At 31.4% G+C, this 23,442-nt stretch overlaps 1 pseudogene; it reads right to left on the reverse strand.

The window, feature by feature from the left end:
- Window positions 1-17,755: 17,755 nt before the first annotated feature.
- Window positions 17,756-17,873, reverse strand: LOC120602601 (uncharacterized; annotated as a pseudogene).
- Window positions 17,874-23,442: the final 5,569 nt, after the last annotated feature.

Raw genomic sequence — 23,442 nt, forward strand, 5'->3', positions numbered from 1 at the left:
AACCATTCTACTCTCTGTTACAAGTTCAACTTTTTTTCCCCCTTGATTCCACATATAAGTGAAAACATGCAGTATTTGCTTTCCTTTGTCTGGCTTATTTCACTTAGAATAATACCCTCCAGTTTCCTCCATGTGGTTATAAATGGCAAAATTTCCTATTTTTAGGCTGAATAATATTCCACTGTGTGTCTGTGTGTCTATGCGTATCACATTTTCTTTATCTACTTGGCTATTTTGAATAATGCTGCCATGAACTTGAGAGTACAGATATCTCTTTGAGACCATGATTTAGTTTCTTTTCAATTTATATACAGAAGTGGGGATGCTGGATCATATAGTAGTTCTATTTTTAATTTTTTGTAAAAGCTCCATACTGTTTTCTACAGTGGCTGCACCAATTTGCATTCCCACCCCTAATGCACAATAGGTCCCCTTTTTTCACATACTTCCTATTAGTTATCTCTTGTCTTTCTGATAATAGAGATTCTAACGTGTATAAAGCGATACCTCATTATGGTTTTGATTTGCATTTTCCTAATGATGAATGGTATTGAGTACCTTTTTACATACCTGTTGTTCATTTGTATATCTTCTTTAGAATAATGTCTATTCACATCCTTAATTGGGTGTTTATTGTTGTTGAGTTGTGTGAGTTTCTTGTATATTTTGGGTATTAACCATTTATTGAATATGTGCCTGGCAAATATTTTCTCCCCGTTTTGAGGTTTCATTTTCATTTTTTTTTTTTTTGATAGTGTCCCTTGCTGTAGAGAAGAATTTTAGTTCGATGTAGTTCCTCTTATTATTTTTGCTTTTATTGACTTTGCTTTTGGTGTCAAATCCAAAAAATCATTGCTAAGACCAGTGTCAAGGAGCTTATGCTTTGTGTTTTCTACTAGGAGTTTTATGGTTTTAGGTCCTCAATTCAAGTCCTTAATTCATTTTGAGTTAATTTTTTGGTTTAGTGTAAAATAATGATTCAGGCTTATCCTTTTGTATGTAGGTGTCCAGTTTTCCCAAAATCATTTAATAAAGACAGCATCCTTTCCTTATTTTATAATCTTGACTGCTTTGTCATAAATTAATTGACTGTATATGTGTGGGCTTATTTCTGTTCTCTAGACTGATTTTATTTGAGTCTTCTATTGTTCTTAGTCTAGCAAAAAGTTTGTCAATTTTGTTTACCTTTTCAAAGACCAGTTCTTAGTTTCATTGATTTACACTACTGTCTTTTTAGTTTCCATTTCTTTTATTATACTCTGATATTTGTTATTTCCTTTCTTCTACTAACTTTGGGCTTTCTTTGTTTTTGTTTTTGTTTTTTTTTCCTTTAAAGTAGAAAATTATGTTGTGTATTTAAGATCTTTCTTTTTTTCTTAATGTAGGCATTTATCACTCTAAACTTCTCTCTTACAGCTGCTTTTGCTGCAACCCATAAGTTTAGTGTGTTGTGCTTCCATTTTCATTTCTCTATTTCATTAAATTTCTCTTTTGATTTATTTTTTCACTCATTGGTTATTCAGAAGCATGTTATTTAATCTCTACATATTTGAGAATTTTCCACTTTTCTTCTTGTAATTGATTTCTAGTTTCATACCATTGTGGTTGGAAAAGACTCTTGATGTGATTATAATTTTCTTGTTATTAAGACTTATTTTGTGACCTAACATATGATCTGTTCTGGATAATGGTCTAGGTCTATGTGTACTTGTGAGGAATGTATGTTCTTTTGTTATTGAATAAAATGTTCTTTGTATGTCTGTTAGATCTATGTAGTCTAACATGTAGTTTAAATCTACTCTTTCCTTAACGATTATCCCTCTGGATAATGTAAAATTTGTTGAAATTGGGGTAATAAATTCCCCTATTATTATTGTATTGCTGTCTATATATTTCTTAAGATCTATTCATATTTGCTTTATGTAGTTAGGTACTCTAATGTTGGTTGTATAAATATTTACAATTGTTATATACACTTGATAAATTGTTTTGTTATTACATAATAATCTTCTTTGTCTGTTGTTGTTATCTCTGGCTTAAAGTCTGTTTTGTTTGATATAAATATAGCGCCCTCTGCTTTCTTTGTTTTCCATTTGCATGAACTCTCTATAGGGTATATTGCTTATTTTTATTTCATTAAGATGAGTTTCTAAAGATTTACCATTTTATTTGTTTGTTTGTTTGAAATATATTCCATTGCTTCTTCATTTTCTTTGACATTCTGTATTGCTTTCTCAACATTAGGTAAGACAACCACCTCCCCAGCTTTGACGGACTTGTCCCCTATAAAAGAGAACCTCATTCATCAGCCTAACATGAGCTCCTGGTTGTCTCTCAACTCTTTGTGATTGTCCAAGTCATAGTCTTGATCCTTTGTGGCTCCCAAAATTTGAGGATGCCCCAAGGTCCATCAGTGCCCCAAAGGGGATAATTGCAGTCAGCACCTAGATGCCCTATAATTTACAAGGTGGATTGTCAGGTAGCAGCTAGAATAGTATGCAGTTAAGCCTCTTTCAGTGAAAAACTGGTAGAAGACCATTTTTGCCTACTTCTTCTGTGCTGAGCATTGGCGTACAGCTGTGGTGGTAGCTGGGAGTTAGGAGGAGTGTTCTAGCTGCCATTTAAAAACTGCTATTTTAGAAGACTCAAATAAATGGAAAGATATTCTGTGCTCATGGATTCAAAGAATTAATAGTTTAAATGTCCATATTGCTCAAAGCAATCTACAGATTCAATAAAATCCCTATCAAAAATTCAATGATATTTTTCACAGAAATAGAAAAAGCAATCCTAAAATTTCTGTGGAACTACAAAAAGATTCCAAATACCCTAAGAAATATTGAGAAACAAGAACAAAGCTGGCATCACACTTCCTGATTTCATATACAGCCATAGTGATCAAAACAGAATGGTACTGGCATAAAATCACACAGATCTATGGAACAAAAAGAAAGCCTAGAAAGAAAGCCAAATAACACAATTTAAAAAATGGGTGAATGATATAAAAAGAGATTTTTCCAAAGAACACATATGAGTGATCATATGTGAAAAAATGCTCAATATCACAAATCAGAGAAATACAAAACAAAACAATGATGAGGCATTATCTCCCACCTGTTAGAATAGCTAGCATCAAAAAGAGGAAACAAGTGTTGGCCAAAATGTAGAGAAAAGGCAACCCTGTATACTGTCGGTGGAAATGTGAATTGGTTCAGAGACTATGGAAAAAACTACAGAGGTTCCTCAATTACATTAAAAATAGCACTACTGTATAATCCAGCATTCCTATTTTTGCATATATCCAAAGGAAACAAAATCATGATCTCAAAAAGGTATCTCTATTCCTTTCGGCACAGCGGCATCATTCACAATAGCCAAGGTATGAAAACAACCTGTGTCTATGAACCACACACACACACACACACACACAGGAATATCATTCAACCTGAAAAAGTAAGAGAGGATTCTCCCATTAGTAACAACATGAATGAACCTGGAGGGCATTATGCTAAGTGAAATGAACCAAAGACAAAGACAAATACTGCATGGAATCATTTATATGTGGAATTTTTTTAAAAAGTCAGACTCATAGAAACACAGAGTAGAAAAGTGACTGTCAGAGGTTGGGTGGGGGAAATAGGGAAAGGCTGGTAAAGAGAAAATTTCAGCTATAAGAAGCATAAGTTCTGGGGATCTAATATAAACATGGTGACTACAGTTTAAAACTCTGTATTTTATCATTAAAATTTGAAACAGAATGAAACTTAAATGTTCTAAATAAATAAATAAATAAGGTGATAGATATGTTAATTAACTAGATGGGGGAATCTTTTTATAATACATACACATACATATATATATATATTCACCATGATATGCATGTTCTAAATATCTCACAATTTGACATGACAATTTACCTCAATAAAGATTAAATTTAAAAATTAAAAATTAAAATTACTTCTCTGTCATCATCCTACTGGAGTTGAGAATGCAAACCCCATTGCTATTAGAGTCAGGTGATCTGGGGTATTATCCCTCAGGTGGCAGGCATAAAAGCTGGGGCACCAGCCGTGTGTACAATATCCTTGAGAGAGATGCTGGTTTTATTGTTGGAGTGCACTGTAGGGGGAAGGTGGCAGAAATGCCCTCTGGCTCTCCCCAGACAGTGGAAGATCACAGCCAGCTTGAAATGTGTGAAAATTAGAAGCCAGACTCTCAGGCAGCAGCTTTTAAAGTATGTAATCAAATCCCTTCTAAGGAAACACAGGGAAATGGGCATTTTGCCTGCCCCCTCTGTGCAGATCCCTGGATGATAGTCATGACTAGTGCTCACGTGCCCATTAAGAACTGCTCCTTCGTTTTCTATAGGCCCGTAGGTCTTATGGACGCAAGCCCATTTGGCTTTCAGAGCTAGGTGTTTTGGGATCTTATCTCTTGAGTGGGAGCCTGAAAAGGCCTCAAGGAAAAGGTAGAAGTTAGCGGTTCCTTTCCAATTGCATGGTACTGTGCCCATGTTGGAGTTTACAGGGAGAGCTTTTCTCAGACTTTCCTACCTGTTTATGTGCATATTTTCTCAATCGCCCAATATGTAGAAGTCATTCAGCTAGTTTCTGTATTTCTTTCAGCTCTGTTTGTAGCTGTATGTTCAGTGCATCTATGGGATGAGGGAAGTTCAGGAACCTCCTATGTCACCATCTTGGTCCCTTTCAAAGTGAGAATAATAATAGCACCTACCCCATAGAGTGGTTTAGAGAATTTTTTAAAATGGCATATATAAATCACACAGCACACTGCCTGGCAGAGTTCTGCATGAATGTGTACACCTGCATGCCTATATATACATACACACATGCACATACCTGGGTACATGCATGCACTTGTACACACACATAGACTAGTAGTTTTCATAACTGTTACCTCTCCTCTTCATTGGAGTCATAATTTCTGAGGTTAATGTTTAAGTGCATGACTTTCCATTTACTTTTTTAAAATTAAATGATGGCGGATGCTGCATGATTTACTTAGGAACAATGAACATATTGCTGAACTAAGAGGCTATTTTTAAAATCAGGAAGAATTCTCCTGCTACTTCAAATAAGGTAACTAGTATTGTAGAGAGGTCTTATTAAACAGTGAGTGATAAATAACATGAATTACGGAAGAAGCCATTTAGTCAAACTTTCTTAAACACCCTTAATATATGAAGTCCTAAACTGCACACACTTAAAGAACCAAAGAAAATGCAGCAAAACACGATTTGAAGTACAAAATAAAAAGCCTATGGAAAAGAAATTATAGTTTTAAAATTGAAGTTTATGTGGGAAATTAGCAACTCTGGTATAGCCTAGCAATTTATTTGGCTGTCTCCATGATGAATGTGGATTACAACATAATTGATTTAGCAATGGCCATCCACACAGTGTTCCTGAAAATGGATGTATTTTATGTTGTATGACCTCACTGTATTATTTAGACCATCAATGCTTTAAAAAAAAGACAAAACATACATATTATGTCATGACATTTTTCTTTTTTTTCCTAAGAAATCAAATAGATAGATTTAATTAATTCTTCTTCTGTACCTGCTCTAACCCTAGAACGACATCCATCATTCTCCTTAACTCACTGGAAATCATTTATTTGTTTGTCTCTTCACAGGACTTATTGGCCAAATTATAATTATATTTGCACAGAGCTATGCAAACAAAGGATACTCAAAGATTTTCCATTGCATTGATATGCGGTTGTAAAAATCATTGTTTTAAATACTGTTTTTTAAAGAGAACAGATAGCCTTATCTCAGAACTAAATATCTAAAACAACATGCTATAAATTTCAGCAAATATATACTTAAACTATTTAACTGGTTAAATATGATTTATACTGACTACAGTCTAAGAAAGACTGCTTAAAAATAAAATTCAGGGTGTTTTTGTTTTTGTTTTTGGAGATTGGATAGCTTTCTATTGTATCTTATATGTGACTTAAAGTTAAAGAAATTTTTGTTAAATTAAACCTTAGATTTCAATAACTTCTAGAATGGCAGGTAACCTAAAAGGAAGAATTTGTATTAAAATATGTAACAGTAATTTTACCCACCTGCACTACACATTAAAAATGCTTATACATATAGATTGGTTTTTGGTAGATTTGACAAACCACTTTGTTGAAAAGATAAATGCTATATGATTGTGGAAATTTAATAACAAGATTCATTATATTCACTGTTGTGAAATCAGCCATCTGTGTAGTATTTGTTCTTGAAGTTAGTTTGAAAAACTGAGGATACATTTCTTCAATTAACCTTCTCAGTTTATACTGGTTAAAAGATAAATATAAATATTAACATAATAAAACATATTTGCCGAGACATTATTGAAAGAAAATAAGGAAGACACAAACAAATGAAAAGATATTCTGTTCTCAGGGATTAGAAGAATTTATAATTTTCAAATGTACATAATACCCAAAGCAATGCAAATATTCAATTCAGTTCCTATCAAATTTCAATGGAACTTTTTTATAAAAATAGAACAAAAAATCTTAAAATTTGTATGAAACCACAAAAGACTCCAAATAGCCAAAACGATATTGAGAAAAAAGAGCAATGCTGGAAGCAGCACACTACCTAATTTCAAACTGTATTACAAATCTATAGTAATCATTCTAAATTGTTTAAAGACTTAAATGCAAGACCTGAAAGCATAAAACTCCTAGAAGAAAACATAGGTGGTAACCTCCTCAACATGGATCTTGGTGATGATTTTTGGATTTAATTCCAAAAACAAAATGACAAAAATATAATAAATAAGGGGGACCACTAAAAGCTAAGAACTTTTATTACAAATAAATATTTGCAAAGAATATTATCTGTTAATATCTAAAATATACAAGAACTCATACAACTCAATAGCAAAACAAAAACAAAAAAACAATCCAATTACAAAATGAGCAAAGGATATGAATGATCATTTTTCCAAAGAAGGTATATAAATGGCCAATGGCTATGTGAAGAGGTACTCAATATCACTAATCATCTCGGAAATGCAAATCAAAACCACAATGAGATATCGCCTCACACCTGTTAAAATGACTATTATCAGAAATAGAGGAAAGGATGTGGAGAAAAGGGAACACTTGTGCACTGTGGATGGGAATGTAAATTGGTTCATACACTATGGAAAACAGTACGGACGTTCTTCAAAAAGTTAAAAATAGAACTATCATATGATTCAGTATTTTCATTTCTGGGTAAATGAAGAGAATGAAAATACTGACTCGAAAAGATGTAATGAATACACCCCATGTTCATTGCAGCATTATTTATAGTAGCCATGACATGGAAACAACCTAAGTGTCCATGAATGGATGAATGGATGAAGGAAGGAAGGAAGGAAGGAAGGAAGGAAGGAAGGAAGGAAGGAAGGAATATGGAAAGGAAGCAAAATGAAGAATGAATAAAGGAAGGAAGCAAATGTGTATATACACAATGGAATATTATTCAGTCATAAAATAAAGAAATCCTGCGATTTGCAAACATTGGATAGACTTTGAGGGCATTACAATAAATAAGTCAGACAAAGACAAATGTTGCATGATGTTGCAAATGTTCTCACTTATGTGTGAAATCTAAAAACAAAACAAAAACGAAAAGACCAAATAAAACAAACAAAAAAATCTCTAGCTCGAAGACACAGATAACACTTTGGTAGTTGCCAGAGGTGGGAAGTCGGAAGTCAGTATAATGGGTGAAGGGGGCCAAAAGGTACAAATTTTCAGTTATAAATAAGTAAGTCCTGGGGATGTAATATACAGCATACCATGATGACTATACTGAATAATATTGCATTGTATATTTGAAGTTGCTAAGAGAGTAGATCTTAGAAGTTCTTTTCACAAGAAAAAAATATGTAAGTATGTGTGGTGACAGATGTTAACAAGAATCACTGTAGTGAACATTTTGCAATATATGTAAATATTGAATCATTATGTTGAACACCTGAAACTAATATAATGTTATATGTCAATTATACCTTAATAAAAAATTTTTAAAAAGCTTCCTACATTCTAAAAACTATATATAAGATATAGCTCTTTCTAAGCCTCAGTTAAATGTTTCTTAAAAATTAAACTCCTTTGTGTGTGTGTTTGATGGGTTTCTATTGTGTAATATCCTTGCATGCAGCTTGAAGAGTTTGGGAGAGAAAAAGCTTGATCATGTGTGACCTGAATAGTCTCCAACAGCTATGTCCATTAAAACCAATTCATTTCATCTTACAGTGAATAATTTCCTGTCTTTATATTGTAACCATGTTTTTAAATGTCACATTCTCAAAAAACTCAGCATAAAGAAAAATCTCTTGAAAGAGGTGCAAAGTTGTCTTTTCATTCTTATATATCATTCTTAAAAGATTTTTATAACCTGCTCATTCTAATCATATCAATATCATATATATGTATATATGTATATATATATCTCATACCAATATCATACATATATGTGTATATATACATATATATATTACATCATTGCAATTCAGTTTTGTAGCTCTTTTTAGAGATTTCTGAAGAGAAACTTTAATAATTTGTAAATAGAAAGAAAAACATATTTTTAATCTTTATGGAATCCTAAGATTTAAAAAAAATTTTCAGTTACAGTTGACATTCAGTATTATCTTAGTTTCAGGTGTACAGCATAGTGGTAGACAGCTGTACAATTTACAAAGTGACCTCTCAATTAGTCCAGTAATTTTCACTAGAGATTTTCTAAATAGATATAAAAATACTCAGCACAATCTTTAAAACTAAGATTTCTTGGTCAGTATGAGAAAATTAAATTTGCAAATGGACTTCATTATATGTCAGTTTGCAAATTAAAAATCAATTGCACAATTAAAACAAAAAATGACACAATATATTTTTAAAAAGTCAGTCACTTTTTCCTCAGTTGATACGACCTGAATTCAGAGACCATATTTGCCCTGGATGATTTATCTAAAAATGGCTTTTGAAGTTGAATAATTCCATGAAACACTTGCTCGTTAACACGTCTACATCAAAAGGAATTGACATCAAACTATTAGGGAAAAATTGTCACCCATTTTGATTATCCTGAGAAACTGATGTCATGATACTTTATACAAACAAAATATACAATATTATCTTTTAAAAAAGAAAAACTAACACCTAAGTATTTTTTCTTTTAAAGATTCATTCCAAAATATTTTCTAAAAGCTTGGAAGAGTATATACTTTTATGTTACTTTTGTTTCCTCTTTTGGCCACCAAAACATTTCACTTTTAGTATGAACAAACACTTTTGTGCTTGGCACTAATCTAAGAGATATAAAATATACAATGACACCTTATTTAACTATCACAACTATCTTATTAATCTGATATTGTTATTACAATTTTTAAATGAAGAAACAGAAGTACAGAGAATTTAAGTAATTTACCCAAAGACCAAAACCTATGGTGAGTGGTGAAAGTAGTAAATTTTTGTAATTTGGCTCCAGATGTCATATTCTTAACAACTCTGCTACATTGCCTCTCTGCTTCCAACAGATAAATATCACTTAAGATCTGAAATTAGAATACTTAAGGCAATATAAGAGAGAATTGATTAATACATGTTTAATTGGTACAGAATGTAACACACTTGAAATGTCAATAATTTATATTAACTTTAAATCACATGGGGGGTAGAATTCTTGACGATTTAATATCCTCATTAAACTACAAATTTGAGATTCCATATGTTTTTCATGCTATAATCTATTTTAAGCATATACATATTTATTGTAACTTATAGATTATATCAGATATAGCTCATGCCAAATAAAGGGTAATTACTAAAACCATTAATTTATCTTAATAACTATGTTAACTTTATAATATACACATGTAGTAAAACATGCCATGTTGTTATATTTAGTTTTTCTGTAGAATAAGAAATATTAACATAAACTCAGTGAGGGAAGTACTATATCTTACTTGCCTTTGTAGCTTTAGTTCTTTGAAAAATGCTTGGAATAAGAAATTTTACCAAAATTATCACAGCATCAATAAATGTGTTTGTGTAAGGATCTGTCCAAATGCTGAAAAGACTTTTTAAAAAGTTGATCTCAGATTATGTAAACTTTATAGTCTGGTGTTGAAGAATTTATATTTTCCTTTCACAGAACTTAAGATAATTAGTAATTATACAGTATATTTGTTATTTATTGCTTATTATTTGTAAAGTCTTTACAAGTCACTAACTTGTAAAGTCTATGAAGGGCAGGATTCTGAAAGTTTTTCCACTACTATAGCTTCAGCACTTAGCCCAATGCCTGGCAGATGGCCACCCAAGTTTAATGACCTATTAATTACCCACATCTAAATAAAAATAATAATTCAGGAAGAGTTGGTAAATATCTTTTCTTTGTTTCCCTCCAAATATTAATCTATTTTTCCAAACTTAAATAATCTGGGAAAGATGTGTATATTCACCTAAAGCTCTCATGAGTGCCTTAAGCTACAGGGTAAGCATCTGGGTACATTAAGCAGAGAAGCCAAATTTAGCAACACTATGCTTCATTTAACCTAATATAGAAAACTAAAGATGTAAAAACATAAATGAGGCCAATTAATTAAATTAATGGGCCATTCTGTTATGCATTTTCTGACTTTGCTTTTACAACAATATGTTGAAATATTGTATGACACTAAAACAGTACATAGAAGCCAGAAAAGAAAAGAAAAGTTTGACTATTAGGCTAAGATATTTGGATTATGTTCAAAACACATCTTAGTATTGATTGTTTTGGATTTGTTTTAGTTTCTGTTTATTCCTACTCAGTGTCCAGTTTCCCATCTTCTGGTAAAATAAAACAAGTCAAAATCAAAAACAAAAACAAAACAAAACAACCAAAAGCCACGGTGATGTTTCTGTGGATATAATTTTGTTGGAATGTAAATAAAGGTAGCCTGTTCCCAGGGCCAAGGAGACCTAATTTAGGCCAACCAGAATCCTTCTAGAAGTGTGAGCTTCACAAACCATGGGAAGCTATTGGAATTGATAAATTATTGTAGAAACACCTTCAAATGTTTCTATCTAGATCTTCAAATTGGCCTGTTTCCTAACTTTTCTAAGCTTGGCTCTATTGTGGTTTATTTCAGTCGAGGAACCACATTATATTTATCGAATAATAATATCTTGTATCAAGTAGCCAGAATCTGTTTTACTTGCCTGCAACAAGATCAGCAGCTATTTCAAGCAATGATGAACCATTCAGAATTTGCATCAGAGGAATGAGTTCATTGGGGGATTGGGGAGGGTGATTCACTTGGTAATAATGAGTAAAATGTATTAGCATAAAAAGAGACAAGCACCAGGAGGATCATACAGACATTGTTAAAAGTTTACATGAGAAGTTAGAACTGTTTTAATGGAGTTAAAATGAAAAATATTTAGTGTTATATAGATTTAGCCACAAAATTCATCATTCTTTCCCTAGCTGCAACTAAGACTAAGTGGTTGCCAATGTCAAAGCTAAATATTGTAGTGGAAACTTATTCAGTGGTCTCTTTCACCACTGTCGTCATTCTCATGATTTCGACAGTGGCTCCTGGCTCTATTTCTCTTGTAGGGTGCTGAGTGTCCCATGTACATGATTGCCTCACATATATCCACTTCTTCCCTACCTACAAATCATCTCTCATATTGCCTTATACAGGAAAATCTCTGTTCTCCTCAAGTTGCCCCTTCTTGATTTAAATCGTTGTGACTTATTTAACTTGTCAAAGGTCATTACTCTAATTTCCTTAATACACTATTTCAGACTTCATGGTTCTCTTTGAGACTCCTGCTTTGCTCAACCTACTGAAAGAAATCATATAAAATTGGTATTAATTCTTCTTTAAATGTTTGGTAAGTTTGGGAAACTGTCTTGGCCCAGACAGTACTTTTGCAGAAATCTTTAAATTATATATTCAATATCTTTAGTAGACTACTTGGATTTCCTATTTCATCTTGACTAAAATTTAATAATTTATAGAGTTTCAAAGAAGAGGTCTATTTCTTCTGTGTAGTCAAATAAATGTGCACAAAGTTGTTATTATTTTAGTATTCTTTTAATGATTGCAGCAACTATAGTAATATCTCTTGTTTCATTCCTGATATTAATGATGTTTGTTCTTTTTTTTTTCTTTTGAAGGTCTTGTTAGTGTTTTAACAAATGTCTTGAGTTTTTTTGGACAAATCAGATTTTTGTTGCATTGACTCTTGCTTTTCTATTTTCAGTTTTATTTATTTTCTTATCTTTGTCACTAACTTCTTGCTTTGGAATATTTGCTCTTTATAGTTTCTTTAGGTACAATTTCTATTATTGATTTGAGATAATTTTCACCTTCTAATGTAAATATTTAGGGCTATAAATTACCCTTTCAGCACTGCTTTACCTATATCACATATATTTTGATGTATTGAATTTTTATTTGAATCTGGTTTTATGTATTTAAAAATTATTTTAGAACTTCTTTAACCCATGATATTATTTAAAGTTGTTTAATATCCAAATGTTTGGGGAAATTTACAGTTGTCTTTCTGTTATTGATTTCTAGTCTGATATCACAATCTGAGAACATATTCTGTAGTCTAGAAATCATTTTATATATCTTGAGTTCTGTTTTGTAATCTAGGACATGGTCTACATTGCTGAATATTCCTTGGATGCTTTAAAAAATGTGTATTTTGTGTTGCTGAATGGAGTGGTCTATAGATGTCAGTTAGATTCTCCACACCTAAAATTGTGGGTTTGTATATTTCTCCTTTCAGCTTGATCAGTTTTTGCTTCATGTATTTTGAGGCTTTGTTGCTTTATACAACTGCTTATGCAATTAGGATTACAATGCATTCTTGGTAGATTAATCCTTTTTTATCATGTAATGACTCTCTTTATCTCTAGCAATTTTCTTTATTCCAAAGTCTACTTTATTTGATGTCAATGGTCATTCCTATTTTTTTTCTTTTTTTGAGGGGGTATTCTCATAGTATGCCCTTTTCTATCCCTTTACTTTTAAGTTCTGTATGTTGTATTTGCAATGAATCCCTTGTAGATCCTTATAGTTGTATTATTTTTAACCCACTCTGCAAATCTGTTTCTTAATTGCTATCTTTTGATGATTTACATTTTAATATTATTAATATGTAAGAACTTAAGAGTGACATTTTATTTCTATATTGTTTTCTTATTTTCTCTTTTCTTACCTATAGGTGACTTTTTTTTTTTTAGGATTCCATCTTGACTTATTCGCAGTGTTTTTGAGTTTATTGTTTTGTATATGTTTCTTAATAATTTCTCTAGGTATTATAACACACACCTATAACTTATCATGGTCTACTAATATTGGTGATTTACTACTTCAAATGAAGTTTAGAAATCTTACATCTTTTTAGAACACTTTATTGTCTCTACTTTTAAAGTAAAATTTTCTTAAATGTAGGTTTACTGGAAACAAAATTTTTTAGTTTATCTTTGTTTGATAATGTCTTTACTTCCCCTTCATTACTGATGTTTATTTTCACTGGATAAAGAAGGTATAATTATATATTTTTTTCACTTGAAAAATGTGCTTTCTTCTGGTCCCTATAAATTTCAGATGAGAAATCTATTGTCATTCAAGCTGGTGTTTCTCTTAAGTTAATGGGTATTTTTCTCTGGTCACTTTTGAGATTTTTCTCCTTTGTCTTTAATTTTCATAGGTTTAATTACAATAGTGATTTTATTTGTCAGTTCTATAACATTGGAGTCTTTAAAATAATATCTACTTCTTTGCTGAGATTAAGTTTTTTTTTCAGTAATTTCAAGAGAATTCAAAACTGCTTTCTAAAATATTTTTATTATGGCTGCTTTAAAATTCTTGTCATATAATTACTTCATCTGATTCATTTTGCTGTTGCCATTTGTTGACTTTCTTTTCTCATTTAATTGTGATTTTCCTTGTTCTTAGTACAATGAGTGGTTTTTGATTATATGTTTGAATGTTTTTCAAGTCCTGTGCTTAGTTTTTTGTTTTGTTTTGTTTTTCAGTTTCAAGTAGGAGAATCTGTGAAGAGCAGAATAAAGTTACTCTATCCTCATGGATTCCAAAGTCCCATGCTTCTCATTTATTTATGTTTTTATTTTGACAAATCTGATTGGTCACTTCTTATGTCTTATACTTCTTTCTCATATATTCAATTCATAACTTAAAAAGTATACTTAATATCTATATTTTATATTCTATGTTTGGCATAGCCAATAATAATGTATCTGCATCTGAAAGTGAAATCTATTATTTCTTCTGGTTCTTGCTAGTAATACCTGTTTCTTTTTGTGTAGTGTAAGTTTTAGAAATATGCTCATTTTCCCTTAAAATTTGCTATGGGGATTCTTTAACACCATGCTGAATGTGATTCTCTACAAATATTTGCATTTGCTTTCATCTGTTTGGAAGAGACTGAGAACTCTTCCAACCCAGGCCCATTTGAATTTAAATTCTGAGCTTTAGGTTTTGAACCACACAGTTAGTGAAAATTTAGACTGCATACTCATGAAAGAGTCTGTTTATTATTACAAATTCACTGAGTGGTTCTTTTAATTTTTTTACACCAAACATCAAGTTCTAAGACAGGCATTTTTTTCTAAGAGTTTCCTGTTGTTGGAGTCATTGGGAGGTAGATATTTATATTGACCTGTTTCAATGATGATTTAGATTGTGTGTGTTCTGATTTTATGCAAGAATTAGTAGGAGTGATCTCCTATTAGAATGATATCCTTTACAATGAATGGGCCCTGGACCTTTTCTTCTCTCCCCTGTATTTCTATGAAACTAAGTATTTTGTTTATCTCTTTTGGTAATTGCTGTCAAAATAGAGAAGGTTAGTTTTAGTGTTATGTTCATCCATTTGGTTCCCATCTTCCCTTAGTTTGGGCCTCTAAATATTCATTTTATTTACAGTTATTATCAGTTTATTGATGCCTTTAAACAAAATTTTAAATGTTGTTTTAACTTTTGTTTGTTTGTTTAAAGAAGGTGAGTATGGCAGGACAAATATTCCACCATACACTATTTTTATCTTTTTAAAAATATCTGTGCTGAACTAGGATAAGGTTTTCTAGGTTTTGTTTTGTTTTGTTTTATATCATGTCTGTAACTGAGAAGTTTAAAAAGAAAATTAAATGAAAACTATTCCATAAATCCTGTAGTAATAAACACAGAAGTCGTGGTCAAAAAATATTAAGATACAGGTTAATATAATAACAAGATTATATTTACTTTGAAGAATCCTAGAGCTTCTTGCTTTCTACAAAGAAAAACATTTCTTGCAATTATAATTTCCCCCATTTTCTCCTTCAGCTACATTCTGTGTTCACAGAGAAAAGTCAGAGATGAGAACAGAATTAGAAAAATTAAAAATGTTTTTCAAAAAAATGAACTAGTTCTATTAACAGCTGGCTTACATTTTGCATCTACCTCTTTGCTAAATAGTTATATGCAAAATCAACTCTAAAATTCCTGATTTTGAGATCCCAGTACATATTCATTTTACAAAAATTATATTATTGACTAGTTTAGGAGGCAATTCATAGTCAGCTTTGAGCCAGTCTATAAAAAGGCAAGATTGATACTAAAAATACATCCCTCATAGTATTATGCCTAGATGATATGACAAGACTAACTAATGGAGTGGCCTGGGAATTTGAGAAATCTAATTAAATATAATTTCTTGTAGAAATTGTTTCATCTTGGGAACAAAAATCTATTTAAAATTACATTCATGCATAACCATTAATAAAAATAGATATACTAAAATATAGATTTTTTTCAACAAATATTTAGTGAGCAACTATTATTTGCCAGGCACTGATAAATCAGAAATGAACATACGGAACCTCATGGAATGTGCATCCTAGTGGGTGAGTTTTTAAAAATTTATTTAATAGCAATTATGGCAACATAAAATACATGAAATATGTTAACCATATAAATACCTAGTTATCCTACCAATACTCTAATTATATTAAAATTTTGTCAGAATTTTACTTAAGGCATTAGCACCTCAAAAAAATTAAGAATATATTCTTTTTTCCTGCCAGATTAATAAAATCTTCTGGTCACATATATTTATTTCTTTAGATGTTATAGAATTTCCCTGTTCTTTTAAGGCCAAATGTCTCTTTATTAGTGATATACACATGTTAGATTAACTTCCTCAGTGGTTCAACCCACTATTTTCTATATTCTGTGTTCAATGTCATTGAAACCTCTATTAATAATGTCAGCAGTGACCTCTCTTTTATCAAACCCAAGTCACACTTTTTTCTATTTACCTGAATTAACAGTCTTTCTAAATGAATAATATACTTCCAGATTAGTATACATTTTACTAATCCTACAAACTATAAAACTATACTTTTTAAAGCACATGACTGATTATGCTGCCTTCGTGGGCAAAAATCTCTCAAAGCCTTTTATATTAGTTAAGGTACATTCAAGTAATGGAAAACAAGCTGAGTATTTAAAAAACTGATTATTTAATATAGGTAAAAAGCTAAAGCAAAAATTGAATCTATAAGAAGCAGTTATGGCCACTAAGGCTTGAGAAACAGAGGACCAGAAGTGACACCAGAAACTAGGAGTGCTGACTGTGAAAGGGCTTCCATGCTGAGACCTAGGAACTTTATGGGTAATTAATGGGCTACCTTGGATAGTGCTATAAATGGCACTGGAGCTGCTACAGTTCTGCTGATGCTAAAAGAATACTGACAGAAGCTGGAGGCAGAAAGTCCCTTCTCTTCTCCTCTGACCTTTTAATAGGACACCATTCTTTCCCAGGCAAAAAAGAAATCATAGAAATGGACTTTATGGACTTCCATCCCCAATATCACAGAGCATATTATAAAATAGGTAGCCTAGCACTGTAAGACAATAACCACCACAGTAAGACAATAACCACCACAGTTTATTGCACTTATGATAAACCTTTGCTTCTGAACTAATCTACTTCCAAAGTGTCACTGCTTATTCTCTATTAGATTATTCTCTATAACTCAAACACACTTAAACATTCCATCAAGCACATTATGTCATAACAATTTTATATCTCTGGAGTATACTTTATCTTTTTTCCCCATCGTTGGAAATTGTATCTCTCAATCCTTTAGTTCCTCTCTTAAATTTGATTTGCCTATAAAGCTTTTCTTATCCCCAGAGTTAACTTTTTTATTCTTAGCATGATTTTTGGAATATAGTCTATGTGAACTCCATGTGTTTCATGAATGAAGTGCATTTTCCATCTACATTTGTATCTCTCTCAAGAATACTATTTTTTGCCTTTTTCTTTAAATAATTATTGTATTGCCAATTGCATCACTTTACAAGTTTCTTCAGAGTAGAAATGTCCTACACTATCTGCAGTCCCCAGTACTCTTTAATTGATGAAATTTCCCAAACTGATGTATACAAAGATAGGAAAGCAATCAAGTTCTTATAAACTTTAATTTTAGAAAGGTGAAAGGTAAACTAGCTTCTTTCAGATTGCAAATTTCTTTACTTTTCCTACTTTATGCTTTGCTGCTTTTTAATTATGATTAATATTTAAGAGATAAAACAAACCTAATTTTTATTTATTTTTATTTTTTAAATTTTTCTAGGCAAGGCAACCCTTGGTTGACCTCACAGATTGCAGAGATCTTGTCAGCTTACAATCCCTTATTTTTTATTTTTTACGCCAACAGCACCTGATCTTCCTAGGTGGTCTCCATCCAAGTACTAACCAGGCCCGACCCTGCTTAGCTTCTGAGATCAGATGGGTTTGGGCTTGTTCAGAGTGGCATGGCCATAGACAAAGCAAACCTAATTTTTAACAGTCTCAGAAGTATCTCTATTAGGTTGATGCTGGAAAATTATAAAGCATTACTTTATTATTTTCTCCTTCATCAATCATGGCACATAAATCAAGAAATACGTGACATCTCAAAATGTTCCTCTCTGGAGTCTACCCCTGACTCTGTCGAGAAACAATATATTGTCAGTAGTAATTTTTCTTCATGATATAGCAGAAAACAATACCCTTTGTGAATACCCTTTCATTGTTTTATATCTGTAGATAATTAATATTCTCAGGAAAAAGTGAGCATTTGAACTACATATCAGCTCTGGATTTGATAAATAAGGTTTTAGTACCCAACCTCATAAATAATTTCAACTTCAATTTGATCAGCAGAAAAATAATTTATTTTTCTCTTTTGACATTACTAACATTCAAAAATACTATTTTAATTAATTTCTCACAGGAGAGGAAAATCACTTTATAAAATTTCAACAACAAACCTTATTTATTTGTATGTCAATATTCTAACCAATCATTTGTTGTAAAAATAAAAATTATGCTATATATAAAAGCAAGCAATTATCTAATAATCTACTGGATTATCAATCCTTTGAGTGCAGGAGTGCCTGGCATACTATAAACTACCAATCTATGATCTCTTTGAATTAAAAATTCATTTTCATTTATTCATTTTTGAGTCATCATTATAAGATTAAGCTATTGCTTTTTGAATGTGCTGATTGAGGACCATAAAGTACAGAAGTAAGGAATAGGAAACCATCACATGTTAGTTTTAAAAATAATCAAGAGTGAATCTTTATATATATATATATATATATATATATATATATATATATATATATGTGTATATATATATATATATATAAATAAAATACCATAAATTGTTTCTGCTTATATCTCTAAAATATATTCTGCCAAATATGCTTTATCATATAAAGATGAGAATATTTTGGAATAAATACTTAAGCATGTGAAAAACTGACAAAGCCAAATACTTACAATAAGGAACGTCTATTTCAATCAATCAGTCCCTTAACTTGATTTAAAACTTCATGTGGTATATTGATCGGTACTTGACCAGTGCTCAGCTTTTTTTTTAATTCAGTGATTTTTATTGGTGGCTAAAGCAAACATAAGTAAACCCACATAACTGAATTTCTTTGTAGTCATAATTTTACCTACAGTCTAATGTTACATTTGGAGTCTTGTGGTTTTAAAAGCATGTTACTAAGGCTGAGACAAGCCTTTAGAGCCAATCTGAGTATTATTAGACAAGAAAGCATTCAAGTGCCTGCTTTATTCAGAGCATATCAGCTGACAAATCAGCGGTGACCAGGTCTTGTCTCTTTGTGGGTTGTAATGAGGCTGCAAATTAGATTCTTACTTCAAGTGGCTTTGGCAGCCTTATCACTCTGTAAATTCTCAATGTTTTTATAGGGAATCTCCAAAAAGGAATACAGCATTTATTGTGAAATGTGAAAGAGAGATAGGTATGTCACACTGAGGTTTTTTTTTAATCAAGGAGAAAAATAAAATTCTTCTTATAGCAATGGCAGGATGAACTCTGTAGGTTTTGAAAATATTACTAAAGTCTCACCAAGACTCAATAACACACCTCAGTCATCAGATTGTCTATCTAGAATTTTTTTCCCTATAAACATCCCACCAGGCAGTTTCTGACAAAAAAAAAGAAAAGATTATATAAAAATAATATAATGAAACTATTACATGCATTTTTGAAGAAAAGCATTCAAATAAATCTTTCCATTAGTTGTTTGCAGGTGGATTATGGTAGTTAAGAATAGTAGCAGTAATTCCATATAAAATAGAAAATAAGAAAATCGGTGAATGTAGAACAGTCGCTATGTATATAATACTCTTTATAAGACCTCTAATGTATATTACAAGCAGAATCTTATTTCATTGCTGTAAGGCTTTACACAGGCTAATATACTGAATAGCCAAGAGGAGAAACATGTTCTCTCTCTCTCTCTTCACCCTCTTCTGACCTCTTCTCGCCTCTTCCTTCCCTCTTCTTTCTTCTCTCCCTCCCTCTCTACCTTCTTCCCTTCCTCCTTCTCCATTTCTGTCTTTCTGTCTGTCTGCCTCTCTCTGTTTTTCTCTCTCAAAATAAAATCTCATGAACTCATATATAATGGGAAGGTGCTTCTCAAAACAAGTTACCCTAAAACAAAAGTTCTCATTAAAATGCAGATTCTGATTCAATAGAATCTGAAGATTCTTCAATTCTAAAACATTCCCCAGTGATGCCTACATTGCTAGTCTGTCAACCATACTTTGAGTAGTAAGACTATAGAACTCATGTTGAGAAATGCTAATCTAGGTAAAAGATAATGGGCAGCTAATCAGAGAATGTCGACTGTAAGACTGAGTATAGTGATTTTTCAGAGCTATGAGCTTGAGTGATGAACAGCATCCTCAGGTATGTGACATGGTTAATAAGAAGAGAGGTGATATTAGCGAAAACAGAGGTATCAGTATTATGAGCAGATTTGACTTGGAAAGGGAGTTCCATTTGGCATGACCAAGACACCAGCATGGCAAAAGGTGAAGATCCCTAACCGATAGTTAGAAATAAAGTTTGTAGTAGAGAAGAGAAATCAAACTTCTATCTGTACATGTAGTTAGTCTAAACAGTGACGTGCAATGAAAATAGTTGAACAGAGCTTAGAGGACACATATATTCTGAAGGTAAGAAATGAAAGAAATGTCATAGATGATATAGAGAAGGAGCTATCAGCGTTTGGAGGATAATCAGCTATGAAGTGCCTGAAAAGTGAGAGAGAAGGGCATTTCAAGGCAGGTGCTATAAGAAAATACAGAGAACTTGAGAATAAAAGGAACAAAGAAATATATAAAATGATTTTACTTGTTAGTTAAGAAATCCTTTTTAAGGCAACATACGGAGGGCTCAGGATCAGATACCAAAGTGTAGGTAAGAAATAGGGAAGAGTAAATGAACATAGCAGGAATGGAGTAACTTTTTTTAATAAAAAGCAATGAGAGGAAAAAGAGAGAGATTGAATGGGAGAGTAACAAGATTAAAGGAAAGGTTTCTTGTGTTTTGCTTTCTCTGCAACAGATAAACATGGATGTATTATCAGAGGCGGGCGAGGTCACTAGAGAGAGACTGACAGTGTAAACAAGAATGAAGAAAAATGATATAGAATAGTCCCTGTGAAAATGGCTAAATTGTATCAAAATCACAAGTGGAAGTATTACACTCAAATAAAGAACCTTATTTCAGGAACAGAATGGAAAGAAATATGAGGGTCAAGACAGTCTTCGAAGCTTCTAAATGGTACAATAGGAAGGACTAGCACCTTACTCCTTTATTTTTTCTTTCTTTTTTCTCCCATGTGTGAAAGTTCAACTTTGACTTTCATTTTAATTCTTTTCCCATTTTTTTTAAACATGAGTTAGAGAAAATTGGTTTGCAAATAAAAAACTTTAACTAACATGGTATTAAGTACTGGAGGTAAAAATTTGACTTATCATTTAGCAAATTTTTAAAAACAAGATATTTAAGGTCAAGAAATTTATTCATTTTTTTCAGAGAAAATAGCCTCCAGATACAGTTGAAGTTTCTTCTTGCGTGATCTTCTAGCATTTTGTATGCATATCTCACATTGTATTAAATTAAGTTTATATGTCTACCTCCTCAATTAAATCTTAAACTCTTCAAAGCCAAACTATGTTTTAATTATATTTCTATTATGTACATTTAATTTTGTGTCAATCATGGAGTAGTTACTCAATAAATAAGTGTTTTTCCATGGTATGAAAGGGATAGATCATATCTTTTTCTGTATGCTGTAAAGAATCAGTCTCAACATTAAAACCATCCCTTGCACTTATTTTTGATAACATGTAAATTCACCCTGGAGACAAATATCCACTTAAAATGACTTTCCGCTTAAGTTTTATAAGAACAACTTTTGATCTGATTTATTGTTTTCATCTCAAATCAGCTTGACCTGACTTTCCTTAGATTACTGAGTGCCATGGTAATAACATGATTACATCTACATGGGTTACATTTATTCTACATTTACATTTATATGATTAGTTTATAGTTATTCTAAACTTTTTTAATTTTTATTATTCCAGATAATACATATATTCACAGCTCTTATAGTATATACACTATCAATGCTGGACATTTGAAACATGCTAATAACAGAGCTGAGTTATATCAACATCTAAAAGAAAAAGAATGGAAAACAGAAAATGGAAAGGCCAGCTAGCAATGAAGAGTGACTTAAACAACTAAATTTAATATATTACAAAAATAATTTGGGCAGAATGTAATATAAGTATTTTTACAGCAAGATTGTATAGTTATGTTGCCAGGACTGGTTTTTACATTTTAAAATATTTCATCTACCTTTATTTTTTTTGTATTGATTGTAAAATTGTCACATATGTCAAAAATATACATTTGAGATTTGTCCTCCCAAATAACACATATTTATTTTGTGAAAAAGGGTTCACCCTATGGAATTTATTTTTAATTCTTACACTTCTCATTGCCAAATAAAAGTATTAAAATATCTGAATTATTTACTACTAAGAGAATTAAAATAAAAAGTCCTCTTTGTGTTTCAAAACATAGCTTAATTTTATGTTCAACCAAATCCTGATTGAATGTAAAGTTTATATGGAAAAAGTATCTCCTATGGATAGATACTTCTCATTGAAAGGAAGGAGACAATCATGGATATCTATATTTATAAAAATCTAACTAAATTGCATGGATAGCGAAACATGGGCAAATCAGCTCCAGCCACTGGATGATCACATTCACATGTACATATAGATATAGATTTCTAACTCCAAGTTCATTGTTCTCTCTTTAATACTATAAATATATATATACACATACATGTGCATGTATATATACATACATATGTGTATATATATATAATCTAATTCATTATCTCATTTGTAAAATGGGAAGATGATTAATACCAGTTTCTTAGCATTGTCACAAAGATTAAATGAAATAATGTATATAGGATGCCAGAGGAGTACTTGATACATGCTAAGCAACAAATAAGACATTTGTTCCTTATGTTTCTTTTTCTCTGTTTTTGTGGCCTCTCTGCCCAGTTCTAATACATATGATCATGCAAAACATAAATATGCAAAGAGTGATCTAGAAAACTATGATCTAGAAAACTATAGATCTAAAAAAACTGTGTTTTTTTTTCTACTCTTCAGAAGATGCAAAGTTTCAAACTATTTTAACAAACATGCCTATCTGGCCATTTCCTAAAATCTCTAAATGGGCTTCTAAACATAATTTTAAAGATGATAGTTAAGTGACAAAATGGAATATAGAACAAGTAAGAAGACCTGTGGAGAAGACATTATTAGGCATTTCAAACAGGCTGATTTCATAGATGAGCACATAATTAGGCTGCAATTTGCCTCATAAGTGAAAGGAAGAAGTTAAAACTTTCTCTTGAATTGTTTTTATTGTTCGACAAAATTAAAAGTATGAAATAATCTGTAGAGACAAAGACAAATATTTTTCTG

This window comes from Pteropus medius, unplaced genomic scaffold (genome assembly GCF_902729225.1).
Source record: "Pteropus medius unplaced genomic scaffold, Ma_sr-lr_union100, whole genome shotgun sequence".
NCBI classification, from domain to species: Eukaryota; Metazoa; Chordata; class Mammalia; order Chiroptera; family Pteropodidae; genus Pteropus; species Pteropus medius.